Raw genomic sequence first — 12,090 nt, 5'->3', positions numbered from 1 at the left:
AAACCTCTCTTTTCTCCACTCAGTATAGTATCCTTAGTGATCAGGGTTGTGTTCATTAGGCACCAAACAGAAGAAAACAGACTGAAACAGGGAGGGACTACCATGAAACTTCAATTAAGCACGGAGTCTCAAATAGCCTAAATTAATTGTTTACGAGGTTACCATGAATTTACATGAATTGTTTACGAGGTTTAATGTTTAATTTGTTACATTAAAGCGGCAGTATGTAACATAGAAATGTGAGTAATAGATCTGTCATTCTCATTGAAAGCACATCTGAAACGTGGTAGATCTGTTCTATGTGCACTATTTCTATGCTTCCTGTTTTTAAGTTAAATTTTTGCATCTTGCATCAGCTACAAACAGCTGAAAATACAACATGTTGGTTATGGAAAATATATTTCACCAAGGTTTAGATGGTAAAATGATTCTCTACACTATACTTGCTTGTTTTGTCACAAACTAAAATTAGGAAATGGCAGAGCAATTTCTGAATAGTGCATCTTTAAATAATTCAGTAACTACTCAACAAAAATTATGTCAATCATCCATTTTCATCGCTAGCAAGACACTGCTAGCCGTTGGCGTCTAACAGCTGAGAACTGCTAACTGGCAAGCACAAAACAAGTCAACAACTTCGGGAGTACAGAACCCCAGAAATTGACCGATCGCCCTCTAGCGAGCGGTAAGGAATAAGAACAGCAGAAAATGCACAGTCAAAGAAGAGAATAATTATTGTCAAGGAATTATTCTTATTTTTTTTATAGAGGCATACATAAACAGAAAAAAGGTGCCAGTGTCTCAATGATAACACATTAGTGCAGGGAATTAAGAAATTGATTAAAATGCTGGAAGTGAATGCTGGAATTAACAATTAACTATGAAAATGAGCAAAAGCTGTGTGCATTAAAGAGAGGGACGCCTGACTCTCATAAGAACCTGTTGTGTTCAGTGATTTAAGAAAATAAACGCTGGGCTATTAATTTAAGCTTTATGGTATCTGAACTACCTGACTAGGTGTTTCCTTTTTCTGTTGCAAAACATTTTTGTTTGGTGTGCACTAATGAATATGACCCTGGATGCAAGGTGTCTGTGTACAAAATGTTGTAGGGAACGAGAAAAGAGAGAGCACTTATCTCACTGTTGTTGTTAGTCGGCTATGAAGATAATCGAGTGAAAGAGGGAGAGAATAATGAAAGGACAGTGGTTCTCCACTCTGCATATTAGCGCCGGTGACCAGGATGTTAGGTCTCTGTGTACAACACATTGGAATGGGAAAAGAAGACATTGCCATAGACTGTGAACACAGTCTTTGTTGTCCACGTCAACTCCATAACAAGATCCGTCTTGTATAGAGGTTGCTCCACCAACAGGATTAAATCGGATCCTCTGGCTGCTTACACACACATGCAGACACAGACGCACAAACTTACACCCACATCTTACTATGCATGCCTGGAGGTATGGAGCGAGCTGGTTTTTCTTTTTTGACGTTTTCTCTCTTTCTCTTTGTCCGCCTGTGTTGTGGTAAACACACACACACACACACACACACACACACACACACCCAACACACACACACACACACACACACACACACACACACACACACACACACACACACACACACACACACACACACACACACACACACATACACAGATCTTTTTTTTTATTGCTCCCAGTGCTGGCCAAAGTCCAACTGGAGGAGTTACATTTCCTTGGAGGCGCACCCCTCTCCTTCAGTAGCCTATCGCTCACTTCTTTTTCTACCTTTCACTCCCTCCTTTCTTTCCCTTCTCCCCCCCCTCCTCCTCATCAACAAAAGAGCTCCCCTTCAGTGCCTTGCTGAAAGGCCTCACACACAAACACACACAACACACACAACACACACACCACACACACACACAAACACACACACACACACACACACACACACACACACACACACACTCACAGACACACTCACAGACACACACACTCACATATGCACACACACACACAGACCAACACACTTTCTCACATGCATACACTTATAACTTATTCTTAACCTCTCTCTTCTGCTAAATTAGTCCGCCTCTACTTACTATTCCCCCTTCACTTCTCCTTCCCTCTTCCTTCTGTCTGTCTTCCCCCCTTCCTCCACCACACCAGGCCAGTGGAAATGTCCATCTTTCCATATCCTCCCCTCTATCACGTTACACAGAGTTGGCAGCCGATAAGGTTTATACGTTTTAAATTGCTCTGTTCTTTTTCTTTGTTCTCTCTCTCACCCTTTGTGGGTGGTTTAACTGGTTTTTGCCAATCTCTCTCTCTCTTCCCCTTATTCTCCCCTCCCTCTAGTAAATAATAAACATTTCAAAAGGCAGGATGAATAGTCATGATTGTCTATCAAAGTGGTGTCAAAGCAATTTGGGACTTCCTGAGAACGAGAGAGACCTGAACCTGTCCTGCATCTGGTGCTAGGGCCACACACACGCACGCACGCACGCACGCACGCACGCACGCACGCACGCACGCACGCACGCACGCACGCACACACACGGAGGAGGGATGTTCTACTCTTTCATCCCTCTCTCCGTCCCTCTTTCTTTCCCTCCACTGGAGTCAAGCTGTGGTACAGGAACCACAGGAGAGAAAACAGATGGAATGGTCTCTCTCTCTCTCTCTCTCTCTCTCTCTCTCTCTCTCTCTCTCTCTCTCTCTCTCTCTCTCTCTCTCTCTCTCTCTCTCTCTCTCTCTTCTCTCTCTCTTCTCTTCTCTCTCTCTCTCTCTCTCAAAGAGGGCCAGAAGAATGCTAGTCATTGGGGGAAAGGGGGACAACAGATCCCTTTCCTCTATTTCTTTAGCGCTCCAGCCCCTCTCCATCTCTGGAGCTCGTTGAGAATGTTTACTTGATGGATGTGTGTGTGGTGTATGCATATGGATCATAGTCATTGATTGAGCCCTGTAACCTCTCTAGATGTATGTGGTCTGTAGTGTTGCTACTGGTTTGTGTGTGTACGCAGCTCAACAGTGCACATACATTCAAGGATCTGCACTGAGTGTACAAAACATTATGAACACCTGCTCTTTCCATGACAGAGACTGACCAGGTGAAAGCCATGGTCCCTTATTGATGTCAATAAGGGAAAAGGTATGAAAATGTATGGACTCACTACTGTAAGTCGCTCTGGATACGAGCATCTGCTAAATTAATAACATGTCAAATGTAAATGTCACCTGTTAAAACCACTTCAATCAGTGTAGATGAAGGGGAGGAGACAGGTTAAATAAGGATTTTTAACCATTGAGATAATTGAGACATGGATTGTGTATGTGTGCCATTCAGAGGGTGAACATACTTCTTTAAGTGCCTTTGAACGGGGTATGGTAGTAGGTGCCAGACGCACCGGTTTGTTTCAAGAACTGCAACGCTCCTGGGTTTCTCACGCTCAACAGTTTCCTATGTGTATCAAGAATGGTCCACCACCCAAAGGACATCCATCCAACTTGACACAAGTGTGGGAAGTATTAGAGTCAACATGGGCCAGCATCCCTGTGGAATGCTTAACACCTTGTAGAGTTCATGCCCTGACGAATTGAGGCTGTTCTGAGGGCAAAAAGGGGTGCAACTCAATATTAGGAAGGTGTTCCTGATATTTTGTATTCTCAGTTTAGAGTTGTGTGCTTATGTTAGCTTTGGTTGAATCCCATGTGTAGTCTAAGCTCTAAGAAATCGGCTAGCTAGCTAGACAAGGTCATGGTTTCCCTTCAAAGTGCTTTAGATGTGGTCTAATGGTCTGGCCAGATGGACTGAAGGGAACTGAATTCATACAGTCTGTTCTTATGGCTGACAATTTTTTTGGGGGGAGAAGGGAACTGAATTCATACAGGCTGTCTCTATGCCAGTGGGTTCTAGTTACGAACACACGAACACACGGACACAGAGACAGTGGTATGAAGTAGTATTGAAGATGCAGTCCGGGATCTTAAGCACTTACAAATTCGTAACATATCGTACAAACTGGAATCCGTAACATATCATACAAATTTGCGCAAAAAAAACGTAGTGTACAATTGTTCACAATTTCCAGGGACCCGTTTGGGCTCGTGAGCACCACTTTGAAAACTACTGGCTGAAATGATACAAAAGCCCTGGAGGATCACATGAACCTGTATGAATAGCAGTAAGTAGAGTATGAATCAGGAAGAAGTATTATGAGGGTTATAAGATAACAACAGTTATACCATAGAACTATTGTATGAATGGTGAATAAAGGCATGAGAAGGTTGGGGTAGTATGGCCAAGCAGTATCATAACCTCTTCTCATATTATAGCTGTGTGCTGTGGTCAACTCTGTGCGTGTGTGTGTGAGATATTGTGAAGAATGTGTCTTCGGCGGTGTTAATGGCACACAGGAAGAAGCTCTCAGGGTGATGATGATCAATTGGCCATCACTCACTATCTGGGTCACGACACATCAGACCACAGCCCCGTCACCCCTCTGCTAACTCTTCTCTACTCCCACTTTCTCCCTCCCCAGTCAATCACCGGCCTCTCCTCCTCTCTCTCTCGCCATCAGTGCCAGACCTCATGTCATCATCCACCCCTCTCTCTTTCTCTCCCGCCTCCTCCTCCCCAAAGAGTCAGTAAGCACTGTCAGTTACTGTGTTACTGTGACATGATTCAGCTGGCTAGGTCAGGATAAACATTCCCATTGCTCTCTGACACACAAACACGTACACACACACACACACACACACACACACACACACACACACACACACACACACACACACACACACACACACACACACACACACACACACACACACACACACACACACACACACACACACACACACACGCACACAGTTGCCAAAAGAGAAAAACATAAAACATGTTTGACTAAAACTGACATGAATAAACACAGAACTGAGCACTTCTGTTAGGAACAGACAAAGGTTGTCTCTCAAATGGCACCCTATTCCCTATATAGTGAACAACAATTCCCTATGGGCCTTGGACAAAAGTAGTGCACTAAAAAGGGAATAGGGTGCCATTTCAAACACACGCAAAGTTTGTCGGTGAAAAGAGACCATTTGACGCCACTAGCTCAAAGACAGACAGGAACTGTTTTGAATAGATCTAGTTTCTCAGGAATGGGAGATAACAGAATAACTGTGGCTTTATCCATTGCTTTGTGTTTATATGCTTTTATGCATAGCGTTGAGCCAGGCATGCAAATGAAGGCCTCGCCTCACCAAGCTGAGGGGGATAGGAACACCTTGGTTGGAACACACACACAAGCAGGTACTGATACACACACACACACACACACGGAGGTGATAATTGTAATCCAGGCCACAGGTCTGTGGGGCCAGGTCTGTGCATCTTAGCATCTGTAGGAGGAGGAAGAGCAAGAGGGAGGAGGAGAGGAAGGAGTAGGAGGAGACGGGTGAGAAGGAGTAGGAGGAGGATTGCCCTGTGAGGTCAATCCCAGACCAGCTCAGCCCAGCCGTGGTGAGGCCAGGCCACTCATTAGCTTGGTTCACAGTCCCCTCTAAGCAGGATCATCCCCCCCTCACGGAGGCATTTGGTCTGGCCCAGAGAGGACCGGAGGACTGGGAGGCTGGGGTGGGGTTGACAGAGGGGCCACGTACTGAGAGCGGATCCTAGATCAGAGGAAACTTGGGGGATTTGGGGGGCACCACCCCTTGCCCCTGTCTCCCCATCTCTCCTACACACACCCAGGCCAAGGCCGATTAGCTTTGTTTAACCAGTGGATCAGGAGGATGAGAATCACAGATCTCAGTGGGCCAGCCTGCTGATCTATAGGCCATGTGGATGGACATTATTGTGTTGCACCCCAGGGCACTGCTCTCATCCAGATGTACTGGAGAGCAGAGAGAGCCCCCATTGCTTTTCACTGTGTGTGTGTGTGAGCGCGCAGTCCGCCAGTCCCCTATAAATGTAGAGAGACCATTCTGCCAGTCTGTTACAGGTGGAGATCTTCTCATATTGTGATTTTGACAGTTACTCAGCTATGTACCCGGGGACTGAAACCTATACAACTAGTGACCCTAAAGAACCACAAAGTATCAGACTACCATTCATTCCTGAAACCTCATGTGGTGTGTGTGTGTGTCTGGGCTTCTGACATGCTGTCTGGACATGGTGTGTGTTGGACTCTCACATCACAGACAAAGTGACTGTGATATATGAAGCCCACACACTCACACGCTTCAAAGGGGTAGTTAAGTCAGGTCGTCTGAGTATTCAGTGTAATGCAGTGTGTGTTTGTGTGTTTTGTGCGTTTGTGTGTGTGAGAGACATGTCCATGTGTGTGTCTGTCTGCTTGATCTCATACCCCAGGGAGCAGAGAGACAGAAAAGGACACCCCACTACTACCCTGCCTACCTGCCCTCCCTGAGTGGCGACCCGCTTGGGTGGCTACCCGCCTGGCTGGCTACCTTACTAGTTTCTCTGTGAGTGAGCCAGCTGTGTAGTGTAGTGGCTAGCCTGTTCTTTTCTGCCACATCAGCTTAAAGCTCTATTCATATCTCCCGACGCTTTTCGGCTCGTAAACTCTCTCTCACACACAACTTGGCCTTTTCAGTTAGAGGAGCAAAAACAAGTGCCTGCTGCTGAGGATGCTTCACCGTGCAGCTAGGAGACAAGAAGCTCCCCATACTCTCCCTTTCTCCCTTCTTTATTCTCTCTCCCCCTCTCCCTATCTCTCTCTCTATCCGTCTCTCCTCCCTCCAGTGCACTCCAAGCTCCTACTCTTTTCTTCTTTATCCCCCTAATAAACTTAACAGTAGATATTCGCTAATCATTTTTGCCCCAGGATCCGTGTGACTAAGCTTACTGCTTCTCATACACTCCTATCCACACAACAGAAATCCCTCAATGGAAAATACATAGTTCATATATAGGGAAACGTAAGGGTGGATTTATGGTTGAATTAAGGTTTGATTGTACCCATACAAATAGTCACTAATTAACCATAAATTACACTGCATTAATAATATAACCTACAGTACATCCCCCCCCCCTCTTCTTCTCACCCTCCTCCCGATTCCATTTTCAGCAACCATTCTGTTTTGAGACCCTGTTGTGCTCTGTTTTGGTTTTATTTTTCTACTTGAAACACTTAGCCTAGTTAACCAGCCTTTTATCCGGAGTTAAATTAGCAGACGATTAATTCATTATTGAGAATCTGGAAGGGGTACAAGTCACCGCGAGCAGTCGAGGGGAGAGACACCCCCCCCCCCCCCCCCCCCCCCACGTTTACAATAACCTACAGTCTTAGAAAAGGTTCCAAAAGGGGTCTTCGGCTGTCCCCATAGGAGAACCTTTTTCAGTGCCAGGGAGAACCCTTTTTTTACACCCTCTGTTGAAATGGTTATACATGGAACCCAAAAGGGTTTTACCTGGAACCAAAAAGGGTTCTGGTATGGGGACAGCTGAAGAACCCTTTTAGGTTAGAGAGACAGGGAGAGAGAGACAGGGAGAGAGAGACATGGAGAGAGAGACAGGGAGAGAGAGACAAGGAGAGAGAGACAGGGAGAGAGAGACAAGGAGAGAGAGACAGGGAGAGAGAGACAAGGAGAGAGAGAGGGAGAGAGCAGACTTATTTAGGCTGATAGACCAGACCAGCTCGAGAGGCATGCAACCCTCAAACCCTTTAACAACTCCCAGTCTGATCGTACGCACTGGAGCATCTAAAACCCTAGCATAGGCTAAAATCATATCACATCTAATGAAGCCATTTATCTTCTACTGTGTGTGTGTGTGTGTGTGTGTGTGTGTGTGTGTGTGTGTGTGTGTGTGTGTGTGTGTGTGTGTGTGTGTGTGTGTGTGTGTGTGTGTGTGTGTGTGTGTGTGTGTTGGCTGTACAGCATTAGCGACCAGCTTTCCTTCCAGTCCCCCTCCTAACTCACAGAGAGTAATAACAGATTCGATCTTTCATTAGCCCAGCGTGTAGTTGATAATGGGAGATGCTGAGATAACAATAAAGGTGTGTATGTGTGTATGTGTGTGTGTGTGTGTGTTAAGTGTGTCTGGGATAAGGATAATGTATGTCTCGGGGAGATTCTCCCAAGGTGATCGTTCTGGTTCAATTCCTGTTCCTTAAAGTATAACGTGTACTGGCACTTGTGTCTTAACGCGTATCGATTCACGTACATTTTGAGTCATTCCACCTTTAATCCTCCTGACTCCATCCTCCTCTCTGTTGTTCCCTCCACCTCTCATTCACTCACCCTTTTTCTGTCTCTAACCTTTCCCTATGTTCCATCCATCCAACCCCTCTTCCCCTTCCCTCACTCTCTTCTTTCACCTACCTTTTCCTATGTTGTAACCATTCCACCTTTTTCAATCCATCCATCCAGCACCCCTCCCTCTCTCCCTCCCTCAATCCCCAGCTCCTTTCTCTGACCTACCTTTAGTCACCGAGTGTCCCCTGCTGTGTAGCTGTATAATTAGCGCCTGAATGTGACACGTTTTTAATTTGCCACGTCTAGTCACTGCGCTCTGAGAGGAGTGAGAGAGCGAGACAGAGAATGACAGGAAGAGAGAGAGGCTTGAAAAAGTGTGAGAGGAGAGAGAGACAGAAGGTAAGAGGGAGAGCGGTGAGAGAGGAATGGACAAGAGGATGGAAATAGACAAGAGACTGGGAGAGAAAGAAAGAGGTAGAGAATGAGAGAGAGAGTGATAGGTGGAATGGTAGAGAGAGAGTGAGGCAGCGAGGGAGAGAGGCAACGAGTCCATGAAAAGTCCGTGAAAAAAACAGGCCAATGTAACTTGAAGAAGAGATTGACAAGTGGAGAGATGGAGGAGGGCAGCGGGGGAGTTGGATAATGTAGAGGTGAACACCCTAAACATCAAAGCAGCGAAATGAGGGATGGTCTTCAGGATAACTCTTCATCACAGTCACCAGTACATTTGCTACAAAGCCAAAATGTGGACCATGCATGCACTTCATGTGAATGTAATATTTTATTCAGGCTTTACATGGCAGTACGTGATCATTTTGACAGTATACAGGAAATATAGTGTGTGTGTTCGGAAAGTGGGGGTTCTTCTTCTCTTAAACACTTGTCAACGTGTAATAACTTGTGTAATCACCATGTTTCAAACATGTAACAACATGAGTTACAGAGCAATTATTTTGTGCGATGAAGTCAACCGTTGGGTCTATTTCTCCTGTGACTGTCTCTTTCCATTCCGTGGCACTTAAGGAAGTGTGAAAGGGTAGCGAGTGTGAACGTCGCCACGGTTTCCCATTACTTACATTTTACATTAGTTCTAGACATAGGCCTACTTACCTCACAAATGAAGGTAACAGAACTTAGAAGTGACAAGTCAATTAAATTAGAACCCAATCGCATACTCTTAATTAACCAAGCATTAGGCCCACTCACAAAGTACTTCCATTGCTACCCCTCCACTCCTTCGGTGAAAACCACCCTCCATTGTCCAAGGCTGATGTACCCATCAGATTACTACGCCCACTGCTGACGAAGACTCTGTGTGCATCTCAAGTGCCACCCTATTCCCTATGTAGTGGACTACAAAGTGAATAGGGAGATATTCAGGACGCAGTGCCTCATTAGGGGCTTCTGCCAAGAGCTACAACGGCAGAGCCGTGCAGAATTAGATCTCTCCTCGCTGTAGCATCTGTTGAAGGAAATAGAGGCCCCGGAGTAGCCCAGTCCACGGACCACATGGACGCATTAAAAACCTATTCATCTTAAAAACAGCCCTCGGCATCTGTAGCTGGGCCTAATAGCCGCGCATAACCTACATTCCGTTCCAGACTGAGACCAGCTATGGAGTCTTTGAGTAGGCTACCTACCACACACGCCATCGCCACCGGGTGTCAATTCAGACGCACGGAAATTGGCGGAGGTGTGAGGAAACTGATGGAAGGTGGTCTCGGTTGTTAGGCAGAGTAGCTAATGGGAGGTGTTTAAAATGACATTTCTCACCTAATGGACTTTCCCTTTTCCAGAGGGAAAAATGCAAATGACTTGAATGTGTTCAGGGCAGGCAGCCTCTATTGTTAATCAATGTCAACTTGGCCTACAAGGCTGCACCATTTCTAGACCACTAAGATGAATATGGTTTTATTATTCAAAGTCTATTTATATAGCTATAGCCTATATAATTGAATCTCACCCAGAAATGACATAGGCCTAGATGACAGTAGCCAAAAGAAACAAAGTTTATGCACATTAACTACAATGTAACAACCAAACAAATGCAACTAGATAATTGACACAGAATTTTGATTACAATGCCTGATTGCAATAGATAGGCTTGATCACAGTTTCCCAAACTTGGTCCTGGGGCTCTCCCTGGGTGCAAATTTAGGTTTTCGCCCTACCATTACACAGCTGATTAAAATAAACCCATCATCAAGCTTTGGTTATTTGAATCAGCTGTTTAGTGCTAGGGCAATAACCAAAACATGAACGCTATTGGGGCACCAGGACGGAGTTTAGGAAACACTGCTCTAGATGAGGGAAACGAATTTCATGCCTGGAAAGGGAAAATCGTTTTCGAAATGCTGTCGTAAAATCCCTCAACACACACACACACACACAATACAAACTGGCATTTACGAGCCTGGGCCACATAAAAGCCCATAACTTCTTTAGCCTTAGATAACGAGAGAGAGAGAGAGAGAGAGAGAGAGAGAGAGAGAGAGAGAGAGAGAGAGAGAGAGAGAGAGAGAGAGAGAGATACAGTTGTATAGGCCTGGAGTTATTGCACACCCTTCTCCAAACTTCGTTGAGAGCTTTAAACTTCCACATAATAAAGATAGGCCTGTAATTATCGTTTACAAAAGACTAGAAGGTAAACATCACATAGTCTGCACCGCAAGGCTTTACTTTCCACTCTTACCTTTTGTTCAATGAATTCCAATAGATAGGCTCCATGTTGCTTGCCGCCGTCCCCAGTAAATCCATTAAGATTATCAGCAGAAAGCCCAGTCTACTCCCACTTCTCCGACGCGCCATTGCAACCACACTAACCCGATGATTTACCCCCATTTAAAAATAAATGTGATATTTTCTATGATGTTGGAGATGGGGGACTTTCAAAACAAAGACTATAGCCGTGAAGGCTATAGGTGAGTCACTCAATGCGTGAATATGAGATATCGTGCCTTGGGCAACCTCATGGATATAAACCGAAAATAGCACACAAAACGCGTATTTGACACTGAACTATGACAGATAAAAGTTGCTCTATCCGTGACCGTTGGACGACAATATAGGCTACGTCCTGCGTAAATCGACAATATTTTCTGTGCGTGTCCAGGAGAAATACTATGCAAATCCCATGACTTTCTGATTATTTTGTCATTAGTCCCTATTTTTTCTCCTCAATGCGATGTCCACTGGCTCGTGCACAACTCCCCTTCTTCCTCAAAAAAATCCCGTGGATCGATTTCTAGTGGTATTTATGTTGCGTGTTGGTCTTGGCTATAATTGTTTTTTCCCAAACAATGTTCCCTTGTTGTCTGTGCCGATTCTGTTCGGCTTCTCTCCCATTCCTTCTTTTTTTAACGGATTTTCCACCAATATAGAAAGGGTACTTTATTAAAAAAAAAAAAATCGAGATAGAAGCGCTAATGCTGTGTTTAAAAATGGAAGAGGATTTTCTCTCGTTTAGAACAGAAGCTCCATCCCCATAAAGACGCGTTGATGCTTGCTGGTCGGTGGATTTGTCATTGCGCGGTCTGGTCCCCACTCACTCCTTGTTCTTTCTCTTCTCTTCCAATTAGTAAATCCGAGATCCTATCCCAAATGATTTGTAAATGCGACTGGCAAATAAACCTCGGTTAATTTTGACATCCAAGAACCAACTTATCACAGAACAAATAAAAACACTTGACTAGAAAGAGAACTGAAGACAAGAACATCTCCAGCCTATTCAACTTCAACTAACCAGACGAATATGAACAAAATAAAACTTGGAATAATAAATATACGTTTAACATAGGCTATATCCTTATGTTATAGACTAGCCGGTCTGGTGTGGCGAGTCATTTGGAATATAAATAGCTTCCCTTCTCCGTCAATGTTGTCCAT

Source organism: Salvelinus namaycush, chromosome 36 (assembly GCF_016432855.1).
Source record: "Salvelinus namaycush isolate Seneca chromosome 36, SaNama_1.0, whole genome shotgun sequence".
Taxonomy (NCBI): Eukaryota; Metazoa; Chordata; class Actinopteri; order Salmoniformes; family Salmonidae; genus Salvelinus; species Salvelinus namaycush.
Note: the sequence above shows the minus strand (reverse complement) of the source record.